Below are 20,737 nucleotides of genomic sequence, written 5' to 3'. Positions count from 1 at the left end.
TTTTGTTGATCTTTTCAAAAAACCGGCTCCTGGATTCATTGATTTTTTGTAGGATTTTTTGTGTCTCTATCTCCTTCAGTTCTGCTCTGATCATAGTTATTTCTTGCCTTCTGCTAGCTTTTGAATGTGTTTGCTCTTGCTTCTCTAGTTCTTTTAATTGTGATGTTAGGGTGTCAATTTTAGATCTTTCCTGCTTTCTCTTGTGGGCATTTAGTGCTATAAAATTCCCTCTACACACTGCTTTAAATGTGTCCCAGAGATTCTGGTATGTTGTATATTTGTTCTCATTGGTTTCAAAGAACATTCTCTGTATTTCCTGAATTTGAATGTTGGCCTGCCTTACTAGGTTGGGGAAGTTCTCCTGGATGATATCCTGAAGAGTGTTTTCCAACTTGGTTCCATTTTCCCCCTCACTTTCAGGCACACCAATCAGACGTAGATTTGGTCTTTTCACATAATCCCATACTTCTTGGAGACTTTGTTCATTTCTTTTTTCTTTTTTTTCTCTAGACTTCTCTTCTTGCTTCATTTCATTCATTTGATCTTCAACCATTGATACTCTTTCTTCCAGTTGATCTAGTCAGTTACTGAAGCTTGTGCATTTGTCACGTATTTCTCGTGTCATGGTTTTTATCTCTGTCAGTTTGTTTATGGCCTTCTCTGCATTGATTATTCTAGTTATCCATTCTTCCATTCTTTTTTCAAGATTTTTAGTTTCTTTGCACTGGGTACGTAGTTCCTCCTTTAGCTCTGAGAAGTTTGATTGACTGAAGCCTTCTTCTCTCAACTCATCAGTCATTCTCCATCCAGCTTTGATCTGTTGCTGGTGATGAGCTGAGTTCCTTTGGAGGGGGAGATGTGCTCTGATTTTTTGAATTTCCAGCTTTTCTGCCCTACTTTTTCCCCATCTTTGTGGTTTTATCTGCCTTTGGTCTTTGATGCCGGTGACGTACTGATGGGGTTTTGGTGTGGGTGTCCTTTCTGTTTGTTAGTTTTCCTTCTAACAGTCAGGACCCTCAGCTGTAGGTCTGTTGGAGATTGCTTGAGGTCCACTCCAGACCCTGTTTGTCTGGGTATCAGCACCGGAGGCTGCAGGAGATAGAATATTGCTGAACAGCAAGTGCTGCTGATTCTTGCTCTAGAAGCTTCATCTCAGGGGTGTACCCCGCTGTGTGAGGTGTGAGGTGTCGTTGGTCTGCACCTAGTGCGGGATGTCCCCCAATTAGGCTACTCAGGGGTGAGGGACCGACTTGAGCAGGCAGTCTGTCCATTCTCAGATCTCAACCTCCATGCTGGGAGATCCACTGCTCTCTTCAAAGCTGTCAGACAGGGTCATTAACATCTGCAGAGGTTTCTGCTGCTTTTTTGTTTAGCTGTGCCCTGTCCCCAGAGGTGGAGTCTACAGAGACAGGCAGGCCTCCTTGAGCCGCAGTGGGCTCCACCCAGTTCGAGCTTCCAGGAGGTTTTGTTTACCTACTTAAGTCTCAGCAATGGTGGGCGCCCCTCTGCCAGTCTCACTGCTGCCTTGCAGTTAGATCTCAGACTGCTGTGCTAGCAATGAGGGAGGTTCCCTGGGCGTGGGACCCTCCCGGCCAGGTGTGGTATATAATCTCCTGGTGTGCTGTTTGCTAAGACTCTTGGTAAAGGGCAGTATTAGGGTGGGAGTTACCCGATTTTCCAGGTGTTGTGTGTCTCAGTTTCTAAAGGGATTCCCTTCCCCCTTGCGCTTCCCAGGTGAGACGATGCCTCACCCTGCTTCAGCTCTCGCTGGTCGGGCAGCATCAGCTGACCAGCACTGATTGTTCGGCACTCCCTAGTTAGATGAACCCAGTACCTCAGTTGAAAATGCAGAAGTGACCTGTCTTCTGTGTCGCCTGTGCTGGGAGCTGGAGGCTGGAGCTGTTCCTATTCGGCCATCTTGCTCCGGATCTCTTTAGCATTTTTAAAGGAGATATTCTCATTCTGTTGCCTAAGCTGGAGTGCAGTGGCTCAATTGTAGCTCACCGCAGCTTTGATCTCCTAGGTTTAGGTAATTCTTCCACCCAAGCCTCCCAAGCAGCTAGGACTATAGGTATACACCACCATGCCTAAGTTTTAATTTTTGTGTGTGTGTGGAGATATGGTCTTATTATGTTGCCCAGACTGGTCTCAAACTCCTGCCTCAAACAGTCTTTCCACCTTGGCTTCCCAAAGCTCCTGGGATTACAGGCATAAATCACCAGGCCCAGCCATTCTTTAGCATGTTAATCTTGTTCTGAGCATTAGTCTTCATTCCCAGTGTGTTTTGCTGAGTTACTCCAATACCTTGGGTATGATGTTATCCTGTCTACTTTTTATCCATGCTCATCAGAAAGCTTGTTATTTATCCTAACTTGTCTCAATGAATTCCTTCAGCTTTTCTTCCTCAGTGGGACGATTGCAATGATTGGAATCAGAATGTGCAAAATATTCATTTTCATTGTCTGCCATACATCTAATGAAGTCACCATCATGGCATCAGTTAGCAAGCTTTTCCATTGGGCCAATAAGAACTAGTGCACTTCAGAGAAAGCCAAGCCTGTCCTGCATTGTCTAGCCAATCTCTGCTACCTGCATTTGGCAACAGGACTTTGCTTGGTGATAATGTGTTTCCTCTAGTAAACTCTTCCTGCATTCTCAGGAATTTTCCTGGGTAGGCAGCACCCTTAGAAAATCAAGAAAGTGAACTTGCCATGACTGCGTCACATAGAAAACTTTCCAAGTTGTTAGGTTCTGATGTGGAGAAGGAAAAGGACATAGAATAGTGGTAAACAACCCAAGTATAGAGTGAGTCAGATGTACAGTGAGTCCACCATAGGTAACAGTGCAAATAGTACCATTTCTTAAGTTTTAATTTCCTCAAATGAAAACAGGGATAAGTATGGGACAATGGGATAATGCATATGTTCCTTACTGTGATTCAAGTGCTCCTTAGCACAGTAGACGTTAATATTACTCAAATCCTTGGCCCCATGTGAAATTTTGATCAGCTGCCCAATGGCATATCCGCAGCTTGTGACTCTTGGTGAAGACACTTACCCACCTTCTAAAGTCTTTGTGAACTTTCTCCTCATCCTCCAAGTGGTTCACTCTTGTTTACTTTTGAGCACAAAATACAAGCCAAGTGATTAAAAGACATTGTTTATAGTTATAAATATCATTTCAGACAGTGTCTTTGGGTTTTAAAACCTGGGAGAGAGGAATTAACTCATGAAAGGACTGGTTTCTTCCCACACTTACAAACTTCCACTCCTTTCTCAAAAAGCCTGAAAATATATAGGAACAAAGAAGTGAAGTGAGCTTGTGCTGCAAATAAAAAGGCAAAGCTGGATCTTCTGCTGTAGGGTCTCCCTGGTTTGTGGTCATAGTTCTGTTTTGGATTATCACACAGTTTGGGAAAGTCAGTTCAATCCAACGAAAATGATATGAATGTAGCTCTGTGCCATGAATCCAAAAACGTTGTATTAGTTTCTGTCACTGCCATAACAAATTAATTACCACAAATTAGCAGCTTTAAATAGCACATTGATTACCTTACAACACAAATTTATGTTCTGGTGGCCAGATGTCCAAAAGTCAGTGTCCCTGAGTGAAAAATGAAGGCTGTTGCTTGATTTCAAAATCCAGGATTGCATTCTTTCTGTAATTTGTGGCCCTTCTTCCATTTTCAAGGCCAGCAATGTAGCATCTTCAAATCTAGCTCCCTCTCTCATTCTCTGACCTATGCTCCATGGTCACGTCTCCTTCTTCTCTGACTCTGACTCTCCTGCCTCCCTCCTTCACTTGTAAGTACCCTTGTGATTACATTGAACCTGTCCAGATAATCCAGGATAATCTCATCTCAAGATACTTTATTTCACATGTGCATTTCACATGTGTAAGGTACCATATTTATGAAATTTCTGGGATTAGAATGTGGACATATCCAGGAGTCATTATTTTGTCTACCACAGGTGTGGATTATATGTTCTTTCCTTAGTCATAGGGCACAGATATTATCAGACCCAGTTTATATTTTATAGTCAAGACTTCTAATGGGACAAGTTGGCATTCAGAGAAGCTGAAGTTAATAAAATAAAAAGCAGGTATCAGCATGCACTTTATCACATCACGAAGAGAATCAAAACAGTATGATGGTAAATTTGACTTCTTGTCGTGCTGAATTCTTCTTTCAGTGCTATGTTATCAGAAAGAGGCAGTATTGTTATAATGTAATTTATATAGTGCCTTCCCCTGAGTGATGAACAGAATATTCCTTAGTATCCTCAGAGAATTAGTCTCACTATCTCTTTTTATCCCCGCTCAGGCACTCCAGCAATATAATATCCAGCAATATAATATCTGTGTGCAAGAAATAAACCAGAGTCACTAAATTTAAGGACGTTCACTTAAAGAAATTCCTTTTGGAGTTTCTTTTTTTCAAATGCCATTTGAAAATGTTCTTCTCTGGGTAACAATAAAGCCACTGACCCACATTAGATTAATTAGGTCAATTAGCCTTTACATAGTAATTACCACTCAGATAGCTTTGAATAATATATTTTTAATGCACATATTATTTGAAAAGAGATTTTCAATTTAAATTCCTGCCACATAGTAGCATTGAGAAAATTTGCACCTAGCAATTCTTTCTGCAATGTGGCTTTGAGTATAGCAATGATATTGGGTAGATAAAGCTTAAGGACTTCGTGTTGATTTGTTGATTATTCACATTTACATGTTGTTAAAAGCTACATGGGTGTTTTGAATTTGGAGAGGCTGTTGGTAACCCAGAATGCCAGGCCTAATTGAAAATAACTACCTTTCTTCCTCTAACCTGTCAATATCAATTCCCACATTTTAGATTCACAGTGGTCCCAGTACCTAACCATGGACTTCTACCAGCCATGAGGACTATTTGAAGTTTTTTGCCATCTGCTTCTCTGCAACAATATCCCTATATTTTATCTTAATCATGACAATAGCTACCACTTAATATTTGCTAGGTTCTAGGCATTTCTCATTCATTACTCTTATTGTTACCTTATTATTCCTAATAGTTAACTTACTAACAAATATTTGTTGAGATATTTTCTCCAAATACTAGAGAGAGAGCCAAGTGAATGTCCTTATCTTCATGTAACAGTTGAAGAAAGTGACACTTAGAGGAGTTAAGTGACTAGCCCAAGGCCCTGTAATGCATGGGTACAGGCAAAGCTCAGAGTCTGCCAGGCTCAACAGTGTGGCTCAGCCCACCCCACCAGGCTGCTCCAGCTGGGACACCGGAACTGCTGTCTGATTTGGTTGCTATGTTTGAAAATCCATTCACCTATTTAGGGCATAGGATTATCACTGATGTCAGAACCATCAAAAAAAATCAGGAATTTTCCTTCAGAAATGAGACCAGAAATAGAAAACTCACAATTTCTCAGAACACGGGTTCTACTATTAGTAATTAAAGGCTTTAATTTTTATTTAATTTAATTTATTTATTTATTTTGAGATGGAGTCTCTCTCTGTTGCCCGGGTTAGAGTGCAGTGGCACGATCTTGGCTCACTGCAACCTGCACCTCCCAGATTCAAGCGATTCTCCTGCCTCAGCCTCCCAAGTAGCTGGGATTACAGGCGTGCCCCAAGCACAGCTAATTTTTGTATTTTTAGTAGTGATGGGGTTTCACCATGTTGGCCAGGCTGGTCTCAAACTCCTGGCCTCAGGTGATCTGCCTGCCTTGGACTCTCAAAGTGCTGGGATTACAGGAGTGAGCCACCACACCTGGCAGAAGGCTTTACTTTGTTTTTTTAACTTCAGGATTCTGATGCACGTAGAAAACATAGCACAAGAAAGTTGATGTACTACTGAAGTGAATACAATAAATGAAATAAGAAGCAGTTCTATTCCCTTCTGTTTTCTCTCAGTCCCTGATGCTTAGATCAGACAAAGGCAATGCTAAATTGTCAGTTGTGCACTGACATTAACGTGTTTCATAGTCTTTCACATAACTGAACAGAAAAGACTGTGAGTAAATTTAGGCTATGGGTAAGAGCTGGACATTTGTATGGTCTATTGTGGAGATCATTTTGTTTTTGTTTTTGTTTTTCAAGATTTTAGTTTCAGAGTGCAGGGATCAGAAAGCTTCATATTGGAAATATAAAAATGATACATTTGTGAGGAGCAATTTGATCATTTGTTTCAATAATTTTTTTTTTGTGACAGTGTCTCACTGTGTCACCCAGGCTGGAGTGCAGTGGAGTGATCATGGCTCACCACAGCTGCAATCTCCCGGACTCAGGTGATCGTCCCACCTCAACCCCCCAAGCAACTAGGAATACAGGCAAGCACCACCACGCCCTGCCAATTTTGGTATTTTTTGTAGAGATGGGGTTGCACCATGTTGCCTAGGCTGGTCTTGAACTCCTAGGCTCAATTGATCTGCCTGCCTTAGCCTCCCAAAGTACGGGATTACAGGTGTGAGCCACCTTGCCCAGCTTGTTTCAATAACTTAAATGTGAATTTCTAATAAAAAGCAAATAAAGCTGTAGGTATAAGAATGCTTATCACAACACTGGTCATAACTAAAAACTGCAAACAATCTAAATATATATCAATAAGGTAGTCAAATAAGTTGGGCACATCCATGAATGTACTACATGAAAAATGATTATGTGTATCAATACATTTATATTGTATTGTTAAAAATTAGCCAGGTGCAGTGGCTCATGCCTATAATCCCAACACTTTGGGAGGCCAAGGTAGGCAGATCACAAGGTCAGGAATTCGAGACCAGCCTGATCAAACCCCATCTCTACTAAAAATACAAAAATTAGCTGGGCGTGGTGATGTGTGCCTGTAATCCCAGCTATTCAGGAGGCTGAAGCAGGAGAATCACTTTCAATAATTGAAACCCGGGAGGCAGAGGTTGCAGACACCCGAGATCGTGCCACTGCACTCCAGCCTGGGTGACAGAGCGAGCCTGTCTCAAAAAAAAAAAAAAAAAAAAAAAAAGGAAAAAGAAAAAAGAATTTAAGATTAGTAAACAAATTATAATTCTACTTTAAAGCATGTTTGTGTTATCTGGATGGCCGTATGCCAAAATATGTTAACTGTGATCATCACCAAGTAGTGGGATTGATGATAATTTTAACTTCTTTGTACATTTCTTTATTATCTGAAGTTTCTTCTTTTATTCTCTTTTATCTCTGTTTCCCAAGCAGATCGCTCAATACCTCCTCCCCCCAAACGTACACACATTATTCTAACGCATTTTGTGTAAATCTTTCAGTTTTTATGTATTTCTACAAAACGTATTTTTTTATTTTAGGTATTTGTATGTAGGTATTTAGATTTACTTAGTATGACATCCTGTCCCTTACACTTTTACATAGTAGAATTATTTTTAGATCTGTGTTGCTATGTGTATACCTAGTCTACTGCATAGAACTGCTGAATTGTTTTGTAATATAGGTGTTACGAACTCTAAGCATGTGCTAACTTCATAATTAGATAAATATGTAATAAAGCTTTTTTTTCTTTGAGATGGAGTTTTGCTCTTGTTGCCCATGCTGGAGTGCAACGGTGTGATCTTGGCTCACCAAAACCTCTGCCTCCTGGGTTCAAGCGATTCTCCTGCCTCAGCCTCCCAAGTAGCTGGAATTACAGGCTTGCGCCACCACACCCAGCTAATTTTGTATTTTTAGTAGAGAAGGGGTTTCTCCATGTTGTTCAGGCTGGTCTCAAACCCGACCTCAGGTGATCTGCCCGCCTTGGCCTCCCAAAGTGCTGGGATTACGGGTGTCAGCCACCGCGCCTGGCCAATAAAGCTATTTTTATTATGGAAAAAATAAAGAAAACTACCGTTCTTCAAACCTAAAAACATACATAAAGTTGCAAATTATTGCACATAATTTTGTCAATGGAATTTTCCAAATGAAGAAATATTTATTACACTGGAGATTCTATTTTACTAAGCATCTCTACATTTAAAAAGTATTTAGATACATGGAACTCTTTTCTATACATACAGAAAATTGAGAGAAAAGAGAATATTTATTTCTATGTAGACTCTAAAATGCTTGACTTATTTTATAAGGCAAAAATTTCAAAAGACAAAGTTATTTTGAAAGTTAAAAGAAGTGAAAGAAATTATTTCAGTGTGTTCTCACGATATATTAAAAATGAAATTAAAATCATTTAAAATAAAAGAAATATGATATTGTAATGCAAACAGAAATTAAGGAAAATCCCAAAAGGATAGGAAACAGTTGATGGACAGCACAGGAATATGAAAAGACAGAGGAAGCAATAAAGCCTATTGGGAAAAACTGAAATTTATATATTGAAAGTTCATAATTTTTAACATAAAAATCTAATAATAACTGCTAATCCCTTCCCTTTCTTTAAACTTTAATTTAAGGATAAAAATAGAACTTCAAGAGTAACTTTATTCGGTCATATTTTTATAAGATAGATATCAAATACTCTCAGTAAAGATTTGTGTTTAACTTTCAAACTTTTCTTCAAAACAATATCATATTCCTAGGTGAGAGATATGAAAGAAAATCACATTTGACTATATCCTATGAGGGGAAATGGCAAGATGAGAGTCATATTTCAAAGCAGATGTTACTGAAGTATTGTAAGTCAAGTAAAGGTCACAAAAAGCTTTCTTCTCTTTCTTATTTAGGCTAGTTTTTACTGATAACAGTGGAGAAGGTTTATAACACAGCATTGAAAGATAACACCAAGTTGCCCTAACTAAGAGTGTTTTGTTGAAACAGGGCCTCCTTTTTCTACCCCTCTCCTGAATACTGGGTTTCAGAATGAAGTCATTGACCTAGGAAAAATAAACAAATAGTCTCAGGGACCCAGAGCCAGGTCAGAAAAACAAATTAAAGTCCAGAAGCTTAAGTGTGAAAACAAACAAAAAACCCACAAAATAGTGATTTGGGAGTCCAGGGCCAAATGGGAAGAAGGACTGAGGGGAAAGGCCCTGCACAATGACCCGATTATCTAGGGAGAAGGTCATAGCAGTCTTGCTTTCTCTGGAAACTCGACTTAAACCAGAAACCAAGACTGTAGAGTGTGCCTTGAGTAAGAGGTCTCTCGAATTTACTTCAGATTTTCTAACACAAAAGCACTAAAGATTAGGAAAAACATGGATTTTTATGAGTTGCTGTAACTTTAAAGATACAGCCAGCATTTCATTCATTTTTAGGCAGAGTAGCATAATGGTTATGCTAAACATTCTTGAATCTCACAAAGTTCAAACTTTGTAACCTTTGGCAATTTATTTAGCTTCCTCATCTATAGAATGTATACATAATAAGAGAATTCACCTCATAGGATTGTTAAAAGGATTAAACAAAATAGGCCTTCTAAACAGCTTAGGACAAGTTCTGTCACATAGCGTGTATTCAGTAAATGTGAGCTAGTGCTGGTAGAATTACCATTTGAACATCTATCTGCCTGAGACTGATACCTGAATTTATATACCAATTAAAATTGTTATGTTGTAATGTTTTGATATATCAATTAAATCTAAAGAAGACTTTATTTACTAATATTAAGATACGAAACTTGCACAGATCTATTACTATTGATAATAGAGGGTACAAATCTTAGTCCACAAACTCAAGTATACAAGAAATGTTTTAATTTCTATTTCAAGCCCCCATTACACTAGATGCTAGAAAAATAATCTCAGTCAACTTGAGGTCCCACTCCCAAACCCAGTTACATTGGGATTACATATATGTTCTTGGGGCTATCATCTGTTGTTAGTTGTCAACATCTGACCATGCTACTATCTGCTGAGACTTATATTCTAGTTGCCAGTCCACAAAGCTGACAGTTGTGTCCTCCTTGTATTGGACACCAGTTTCTGTTGTAGCAGGACAAGTTGCAGACAAAATCCCTGAGACATCAAGTTAAAGAAGGAAAGGCTTTATTCAGCCGGGAGCTTCGGCAAGACTCACATCTCCAATAACCGAGCTACCCGAGTGAGCAATTCCTGTCCCTTTTAAGGGCTCACAACTCTAAGGGTGGTCCATGTGAGAGGGTCATGATCGATTGAGCAAGCAGGGGGTACATGACTGGGGGCTGCATGCACTGGTAATTAGAATGGATTGGAACAGAACAGGACAGGGATTTTCACAGTGCTTTTCTATACAATGTCTGTAATCTATAGATAACATAACTGATTAGGTCAGGGGTCGATCTTTAACTGCCAGGCCCAGGGTGTGGCACCAGACTGTTTGTGGATTTCATTTCTGCCTTTTAGTTTTTACTTCTTCTTTCTTTGGAGGCAGAAATTGGGTATAAGACAATATGAGGGGTGGTCTCCTCTCTTATTCCTTCATTTTGAGAATCTCACACAGTAGTGGGAGTTGTCACTTTCATTCTTACTACCTATGTCTTCTTGCAAGACAGATCGATAGTGATTCATATAGTACACTTGTGCTGAAGCATTTTGGTGAACTAAGGTAGCAATGAAGCTTTTCATCATTTGAAGAAGTACAGATAGCAAACAAGGGAGCAGTAAGCAGATTTCTATTACTATGATAACTCCTATTATAAGAGTTTTACATCTTTTTAGTGCTGGGAACCATTTTCCAAACATGGCCCCAGGATCAAATCCATGCCACACTTGCACAGGCACATGTGCCAGTTTTGTCATATTTCTAACTATGTCTTCAACTACTTGCCCTTGATCATCTATGTGTAGACAGCAATTAGTAAGGTTAAATTTTCTACAGACCCCTCCTTCAGCTGCTAGCAAGTAGTTGAGAGCCAATCTATTTTGATAGATATCATTTCCATCTTGTGCCCAAGTACCAGACCTATAACATTGTATGATTCTCTCAGGGGACCATTCATCATCTTTTAAATTTTTTATAGCTATGCTTCTCTTTTTGCGGGAAGCACAGACAGGGAAGCCCAGGAGTTTGCTTGTCTTTATGGGCAGTAGGAAGAAAGATGGTTTAACTGTGCCAATAACACAACTACCTGCCCACTGGTCTGGTAATTTAGCGTAAGCTCTATGCCCACATATCCAGTATAATCCGGTGGAGGCTGTCTAGTCCTGGTGGGACTCCAGGTAGGTTCATGCAGTTTGCAACTTCGGGAATTTACTAAATGGATTTTTCTTAGTGTGGTTTGAACTCCACTAGGTGGTTGTTTTTGTAGTATTATTATACAGCTTTTGTCTAAAGCAGCTGAGTCTTCCTACAGGAATGGTGAAGTCCTTCCCTACTCTTGCTATACAGTATTGTCTAATGATTGAGGTTTTTAGGACCTAGAAGTTATCAGGGTGATTCTTTTGAGCCAGGAATTCATCAGGAACTGGGTCTGTAGGTACTAATTCTTGGGCTTCCCACGGTCATTGATCTCCTATTACAGTTCTTCTACATACATAACATAAAGTGACATTGAGAGACTGGGCTACATGCTCAGCTAATTGAAAAAAAAAATTTCTTGTTTTTCCTGGAATTTGTGGTACTGGCACATTCAGTTTATCATAGAAGGTTTGAAATACTGGCTCAGGAGAGCATTTATAAACTTCTCTTTAAACGATGATATTTACTCAAGGATCTAGTCCAGCCCTAACAATTCCTAGGGTTACATGCTCCTCTTTTTTCCAGTGAGGATCAAGGGGGTTGGTTATTACTAGTTCTAAGGGGTTACACTGACCACTGGTACAGGAAGGGCCACTTTTCCCTTTCTGAAGGTAGACAGGATCCTTTTTATTTTTCATCCAAGTAGCCTAAATGACACAAGACCAGTATCCACATTCATTTCCAGATAGTCCTAATTCATGACAAATGTACTTATTTTCTGCCATATACTCTCTTTCCTAATTAAGAGAACCACATTCTATTCCTAACTTATTACTATCAATGACAGCACAGGCATCAAACTTCAAGGTGACTTGTTTGGGCACCCCTTTTTCTTTTGTTTTGGCTAACACTTTACTTGTATCATTTATGAGCCTCCACCAGTCCTCAGTCCTTAATCTTACTTCAAAAACTGTGGTCATGGGAGGCTCCGATGGGTCATAACACACATCAGGTTGGTCATTTCCTGGACTACATACCTTGCATAGAATAGCATTATACTAACAATTTTTTTTTAGCTTCCCAGTATACTTATAATAATCATAAAATAATAGGATTGTAGCAACTTTTTGTCTTACCTCTGTGACTTGATGTATACACTGGGAACAGTCCTCAGTCTGAGGAAGGTCAGTTAAAGTCCTTCCTGTACAAGTCCAAATTTTAAGGAAAATGAATCCCACAATGAGTTTTCTCATGCTTCGGCCGTGTGTGGACCAGTCAGCTTCTGGGTGTGACTGGAGTAGGGCTTGTCATCTTCTTCAGCATCACTTTGCAGGGGTTGGTGAAGCTGCTCCCGTCCACATACTGCTCACAGTCTACTGATATTCAAGGATGGTTTTGGAGGTTGGGCCTGCTAGAATAAACTGAGTCCAACACTTCTACACAGTTATGTTCATCTGGGCTCTCTGATACTGGGAGCAAAGTGGTGGGGTTTAGGATGTTGCAAACTTCAATGGTTATGTGGGGATTTTCACATAGCAAGCTTTGGTACTTGGTTAATCTGGCATTTTTTAATCAATGATGTCCTTTGGTAGTCATTAAAGTAACCACAGCATGGGGGGCCTTTATATTCAGGTTTTGCCCAAGGGTTAGTTTATCTGCTTCTTGTGCTAACAGGGCCGTTGCTGCCAAGGCCCTTAGACATGGGGCCAGCCTTTGGAAACTCCGTCTAGTTGTTTTGAGAGATAGGCCACTGGCCTTGGACAGGGCCCCACAGTCTGGGTTAAAACTCCAACTACCATTTTTTCTCTTTCTGACACATGGGGTGTAAAGTGTTTTGTCAGGTCAGGTAGCCCCAGGGCTGGGGCTGACATGAGTTTTTCTTCTAACTCATGAAAAGCTCGTTGCTGTTGGTTGTAATAGATATAGTTTATCTAATTTACATTTTTATTAACTGTCACCCACCAAAATATTGACTCAAATCCTGCAGCTATTTGATTTCAAGCTTGAAATTAATCTGGTATTCCCCGTGGGACTCCAATTACATCTAAATGGACGTGTAGTCGAAAGACCTATAAGGGGCTTCTCTCGCTTTACGATGTCTTATTTTTCCTCCCTCTGGCTGATGAAATGCCAGGGTGAAAGGGATAGCCAATTGGACTAAAGTACAAGTGCCACTCCAGTTATTTGGCAGAGTGCCCAGTAAAAGTCCACCATGATACCACCTCACATCCACTCAGGGATAAACAAGGGCTGACCGATTGATAAGCTCTTGAAAATTTTTAAGCTCACTGCATCCTTTCAGGTCTCCAAGGAATGCTAAGTTTCCTCCCTGTCGTGAGAGACATCAAGTGAACTTAGTGTTGGGAGATAGAGGCTGGATGGCCCTCAGGGGCTGACCTGCAGGGTGCCTAACTTTGGAATATAGCAGAGAGAGCTTGGCATGACTTATTACTCCAGGCTGTAGAATCCTGGAAAAGAGCTACCATGCAGCCCACGCCTGGTCAACTGGAGGACCACCTTAGTGGAAAGGGACAATCTGGGCCTCTGGCCTGCCATGTGCACAAGCATAGCAATTGCTTTTGTTTAATGTGTGGATGGAATATTTGATCCATTCCAACCAGGCATTTGCATGTTGGTATGCTGTCTTAATTGCCAAAGTTTGTTTTAAGTCTTTAACGTCTATGATCCTTTAGTAGAATGAATGCACGATTTTGGAAAATTACAAAAACCGGTTGGGGCAGTCCATCCTTGCTCTTTAGTGGTCCACAGAATGTTGGACCAACTACGGCATAAAAGCTCTACACTGGGGAGCAAGACTCCTGGTTGACACTGGAGTCTTTATCAAAATTTCCCTGGATTAAATGGTCCTAATTTACTAATGCCCAGTCTGAGGAAAGTCAGGAGGAACAGAGGTACTTTTCTGAAGTAGAGAGCTGTCTTTGACCTGGCAACTTCCCACAGGGTATAACAAGGCAAGCATTAAATGCAATAGTTTGAGGTGAAATTGACTTGGTTATGTTAGTAACCAGATCGTCAGCAATAGAGCAAGGAAAGAAGAAAGAGTAATATAATAGATGAAAGAGTTAAATTTTTCTTAGCTTTGATGTGGTAGGGTTTTCCCCTGGGACTGTGGTCCGTGACTCTGGAAGGGGTGGCGCTTTGACTCAGGTGTGATGAGTCCATCCCCTTTCCACTGTATGAACAGCACAAGGTGGGGTCCTTCCCAGGTTGGCTTGAGTTTTCCTTCTTTCCACTCTTTGATAAGAAGGTGATCTTCAGGCTGGTGCTGGTTTACTAGAAATTCTAGGGGTGGTACCTGTGCTAAAAGACTTTTAGTTTTGAGGGAAAGGAAAGTGGAAGATAAAACAAGTGTATAATTTCTAAGAAATTGACTTTTTGTTTTAAATGTGGGGACATCAACAGTGGACTTTATAGTCTTTGGTGCCTTCTTACTGAGAAATGTCCTTTAGCACCTATTTTTATTAGCTTTTAGACCAAAGAAAGCCAAACACCATTTTATATTTAATAATGCTTCTTGTATGATTTTTATACCAGATAAGCTAAATTTCACCTTTATATTAGTGTGATGTTAATGTTAAACTTAGTTTTAATGTAACTTTGTATACATATTTGTTTAATTTTTAATGTCGGACCATAAGATTTTTATAGACTCTTGTTAACCTTTTATAATCTTTGCTAAAGAGCAGGTTAATGCTTTAAGAAAAACCCGTTGTGTTTTTACTTTAATGTCTAGTTCACAGAAAAACTGGATGATGCCGCTTTAACTTTAGCTAATATGTTTATGCACAGAATATTTTTTATAATTAACGTGTTAAAACTTGCTTAAACCTTCAAAACAATTTTTTTAACATTTTGATGTAGGTAAAAATTTACATTCTCATACCTCCTTATAATCCTTTTACCAAAGGTATATTTTACTTTCCTTATACACCTTGCACGTAAACTGTTTTTTTTCTTCCATAGTTTTACATTCAAGAGGCCTAGTTACTTTTAAATTATACAACATTTCTTGCATAAATTCTTTTTTTATAACATTTTTATCTTTCATGACTTTTGCAGACAATTCTTCGACATGCCTCAACTTTCTGACTTATTACAAACCTTTCTTTAAACAACCAGTTAATTTATTTCAGAACAAGAATTTACCATATAACACTCTTTTTTCATAAATTCGGCCCCCTTTTTTTCCCTTTTTGTTTTTTTAGAAGATAACCATTCTTTTCCCAAGCGAACTTCTTTTATGTCTGTGGACTAGACTGTCTAAGGCCACAAGATTAGAAGTTACTATAATACATGTTACACTGTTAACTTTTAGCAAACTTTACTTTTGTTGAAAACCTTGTTAAGTTTGGGATTTTAATTATTCTTTGCTATTAATAAGACCTTTTTTTGTCCAAATTAACTTAGAATTGGTGTAGATAGCTTTTTTTTTTTTTTCCCCTTAAATTACCTGGGAGGAACCATCAATCATCCTGTCCTGAAGGGAGTTCCTCCTAGGTCTGGTCGGACCTTTGTATGGTAATTAAGATTTAGATTCCCTGTTAGGAAACCTGCTGGGTTAAGGGAATTTTCAGTGGTTAATGTTAAATCGTCCCTTTTTTTTTCTTAGGATACTTCTGAACTGGTGAGGTGTGCTCACAATCAGGTTTCCTTTAAAAGTTTTTTTTTTTTTTTTTACTTTTTTCTGTTAGCAAAGCAGTTGCTGCTATAGATTGAATGCATTTGGGCCATCCGTAGGTTACTGGGTTAAGGATTTTTGATAGGAAGGCCTCAGTGCTTTCAGGATATGCCCTTGTTTGACAACAAAGTGGTATTGGAGTGTTACAGGGTTATGGAGAATACCTTCAATGATCAATTACAGGTTTTAAATTTACCTTGGCTTTTAAAGGAATAGGGTACACTGTTTTTTTTTCTTAACTACTTGTATATCTCTTTCTTTCTCTTTGATTTTCTGTCTCTTTATCTCTTTGACTTTCCTTTTGCCTCTGTCTCTTTCTCTCTCTCTGCCTCTCTTTCTCTCACTCTCTCTTTCCTTGACTCCCTCTTTGTCTCTCTGTCTCTTCCTCTTTCTCTCTCTGCTGGTCTTTCCTTACCTCTGCCAGCCATTTATGTTGCTGTTCTCTCAACCACTGTTGGAGGGTGGGGGCGGGTTAAAACCATTTGTAAGCAAGTGTCTATGTACAGGAACTGGTCTGGGTGCCCTGGCATACAGGTTACCTTGTGCCATACCTTTGAAACAAGGGACTTGTCCAGGCTTCCTTCTGATTGCCAACCCACCTGTAATGCTGGCCAGTCTATCTAATACAAAGTTTTAAGTTTTTCTGGTGTCACAGTACTCCATAGTCTCCCTTAAATCCTTTCTTGAAAATTTTCAACATAGTTCTTAGCAGAGTGGGCTTATTTTGTGCCTGACCTATGCTTCTTTGAAATAAAACACATGCTCACACCACATGCATACCATAAAACAAAGAATGGGTAAAAATGGTACACACACACTTTTACAGTTTACATCAAACCAGAATCAAAACCAAAATTAGAATATCAAGAAATCCAAGCCAGGTCAAAACCAAAACCAAAGTATCAAGCAATCCAAGTCAAGTCAAAAACAAAAACCAAAGTGCTGGTACAGGCACACCATGGGTGATTGGGCCACGCTTCCACTCAAATGGAGTGGGCAAGTTCCAAAGACTAGTCTTACCAAGTTTCAGATGTCCGGACTCCAAGTGCCAGTTCCTTCCCAGTGTTCAGTCATTGCGCTGACCCTCCACAAGAGCCTGCCATGTGCTGCTCTGGTGAGGCATTCCACTGGGGCAACTGTCTACCAGGGAACACTCTGAAGATCTGCATTGCTCAAGCTGGCTGGAGTCCCCCACAGGGATGCTCCACAGGGCAGGCCTAAGCCGCCTAAGGGGCTGCCTCGACCATCTGTTAATCACCTCGCTTCCTGGTCAGGGAACCAAGAAATGTAGCAGGACAAGCCATAGACAAAATCCCTGAGACACCAAGTTAAAGAAGGTAAGGTTTTATTCAGCTGGAAGCTTCAGCAAGACTCACATCTCCAACAACTGAGCTCCCCGAGTGAGCAATTCCTGTCCCTTTTGAGGGCTCACAACTCTAAGGGGTTCCACGTGAGAGGGTCATAATGATTGAGCAAGCAGCCGGTATGTGACTGGGGGCTGCACACACCGATAATTAGAATGGAACAGAACAGGACAGGGATTTTCACAGTGCTTTTCTATACAATGTCTGTAATCTATAGATAACATAACCGATTAGATCGGGGTCAGTCTTTAACTACCAGGCCCAGGGTGTGGCGCTGGACTGTCTGCCTGTGGATTTAATTTCTGCCTTTTAGTTTTTACTTCTTCTTTCTTTGGAGGCAGAAATTGGGCATAAAACAATATGAGGGGTGGTTTCCTCCCTTACTGTAACTTTTGGGAGAGTGATAAAATTAATGAGACACTAAAAGTTCCTACCCCATCTCTCTACTAGCCTCTGTCTTATGGGAAAAGATCTGCTGCTCTTCTGACCATTATGCTGGGGCACAAAGGTACTCTGTGAGGCTATTTCAGCCCCCCTTTGTAAGTCTAATGTATCATATTGCCATCTCTACTATATTGTTCCTGGGCTAGCACAGGGTGAACTCTGGGGGTGAACTCTAGCATAGGGTGAACATAGGGTGAACTCCAGATTAAATAGAAAAAAATGATGTTCCTTCTGTTCTTGAATTTCCCAAAATTATGCAGAGGGAGATGTTCTACTATCCCTTAAACTTGTATCTCACCTCCCCCACCCCCCCGCTTCAGTATCAATCCAGGAGAAAGCTGGGTACAGGTCCATTTTCAGGTACCCAGCATCTAGGCTCTTTTCTTTTCCTCTGACTTCTCTCCTTTTCCACAAGTCCAGAGAGTCTTCAGTCTTGGGGACAGGAAAAACTGGCTTTGACCTGTCAGGTGTTTTTCTAATTCTTTTGTCTCGAGGCTGAATCTTGGCTTTTAAAATTTTTAAAAATCAAAGATTTGAAAACTCTTCCAAAAGGAATGTCTAGTTAATAGTCTAGCTGCTTCAATAAGTAAAGTCATAGGGAAAAAAATAAACAAAACAACCAAAAATACTGATTAATATCTCAAAATACATCAAAACAGGGAGGGATATCTGTTTTTTCTTTTTATCTAAAACTACATTTTAAATACATATAAGCAAAATACTTTGATTATCAAAAATAAAGTTTTCCAAGTAAAATATTTTCTTCTAGTTAAAAACATGAATTTCTTCATCTATTATTAAAAAGTGCTGGATTTTATAATTCCTTTTAGCCCAAATTGCAAATATCAACTATACCCATTACATGCATGCAGGTGGTTCTAACATCAGCTTGCCAGAGGGGGATTTCTCAGTGCTTTCAGTTCCTATCCTTGCCTCTTTATCTCCTTCTACAGTCTGCTGGTCAATCTGTTCCTCAGTGACTTCCTGTTACTCTTCAAATTTACTCCATCCTCTTTTTATAATCTACTATCTAAAAGAATGTGTAGCTTTCCTTTTTTGTAAAATTTGACCATGTCTGCATGTTATCTCCTTAAGAAGTTTAGACACAGTAAATCTTCTGAAGAATCTAGAGAAAACATGAAAACAGAGATATCTGGTAATATAATTTGATGGTGGTGATATTAATTTTTAAAGCTCCTGATAATTTCAAAGGCCCATATATTTGTATTGCATTTTGATCACTGTTACCTTGGTCATCAACGAGCCCCCTTGAAATACAATATGGCCATATTAATCCTTCTGGGACTTCTTCATGATACAATGGGTAAGAGATAGCAACTCTTCAATCACCATTAAATGAAAAATCAATAAGATAGTTGGCTGTTTTCAAACAGTAATGCATACAAGACTGTTCTACTCTGTCACATACTATATATAGTATGTCCACTATGTTTCAAAAGTGTAAGTGTAGCAATAATTATGGGTAAAAATGTGTTTAGAATTGGATTATTATAAGTTCATAGCAGATAAGAGTTCCTTAACACATTTAAGGAAGAAGACAGTAAAGTATATTTTACATTTCTGAACAAAAGATAAAAAGTTTAAAAAAGTGAGCGTTGAGATATAACCCTCAACATTAGGAATTGAAGTAGGAAAAGAAATAAACCAACCTGGGTTCCAGTTCTGGTTCCACAAATTACTTGCGGAGAAACTACGGGCAAGGCATTTAATATTCTGAGAGGCTGTTTTCCCTTCCATAAGCTGAAATTTTGAACTAGAATCTCTAAGATTCTTTCATTGTACCATTCAATTATTTCCCTTGTTTAAAAACATGTTAGATAACAGAAAGAATAAAATCACAGAAATTTTAAAAAACACAGAGTAAATCAGTCATGTAAAAAATTGTAGTAAAACCATTTTAGCTTTAAAATTACTTTTCTAGTTTCTAAATGGTAAAAGGTTTAAGTTTCCCAACTGATCAATATAGAAACTTAAAAAAAAGACTTTATTATGTACATACTTTCTAAAGAATTGGAGCCATCTGCTGTCGTAAGGAGGTACTTCAGGCAAAATGCTATCAGCTTAACTTTAATTCCTTTTTAAAGTAAAAATTTTATAGCTATAATATGCAAGTGCAGCTTTCTGCAGATTTTTCTAAATCTTTCAGAATAGAATATTACCAGGTTTTTTGTTTGTTGTTTCCATTTTGTTTTGCTAAAATATGTATGGATTTTTAAGGCATATGTTAGTTTACGGAAAGGTTTCCAAATTGAAACAAAGATTGTTCTTTTGAATTATCTGCTTTTATTATGTTAATTAAAACAACTTTAAAGAGCATCTAAGTGCCTCTCAAGCTACATAAAAAGAATACCCAGTTGATGCATGGGAATTATAAAGATAAGTTACACAGTTGGTGGAGGAACAGCCTATACTGAAAGGCAATTAAACAAGAGCTATATTATATTATATTTAAAATAGGAAATATATGTGCAGAAAACCAAGTAATCATCGTTACTCTTATATCGTCTCCTGGAATGGATTCTCTTAAAATTCTGATAGTGCCTCTTTCCTTTCCTTTCCACCTTAAACAAGTGCTTCTTACACTTTGATGTGTATATCATCAGATCTTGTTAAAATGCAGATTCTTACTCAGAAAGCCTAGGGTGTGGTCTGAGATGCTGAGCTTCTAGCCAGCTCCCAGGGGTTTTCCATGTTACTAGTCTTCAGATTGAGTGGCAAGGCCCTTAACTATGGGCAGCCAGGAGTTGAAATGACAAAAGATAAGAAGTGTCAGGGTTTTCATTTTTGTTTTGTTCTACTACCTATTCAAAACCCAGACTGAAATTCTTAGCTTACTTACTTTAAGCTTAATTCTTAGCTTAGTTACTTTTCCATGCTTTTACTTCCTCCTCACTGGTGCCTACTCTATTCCCACACAAAAAAAATTCTTAAATATACACACCTGTTATTAGCTAGCATGCCATAAGTAATATTATCCATGTGACCCATAGGCTAAGGGTCCTCAAAGAACGGTTCCATACTGTGCTTGATGAGAATGTTTTCTAGAAATAGGGTCATGGTAAAGAGACTCTGAATGACTCTAGTAAGGGGTAAATTGTGCCAAAACTTAAAATAGTGAATAATTCTGTAATCATTTCAATTTGGCTTTAGAATGTATTAT

Source organism: Macaca mulatta, chromosome 1, assembly GCF_049350105.2.
Source record: "Macaca mulatta isolate MMU2019108-1 chromosome 1, T2T-MMU8v2.0, whole genome shotgun sequence".
In the NCBI taxonomy this organism is placed as follows: Eukaryota; Metazoa; Chordata; class Mammalia; order Primates; family Cercopithecidae; genus Macaca; species Macaca mulatta.
Note: the sequence above shows the minus strand (reverse complement) of the source record.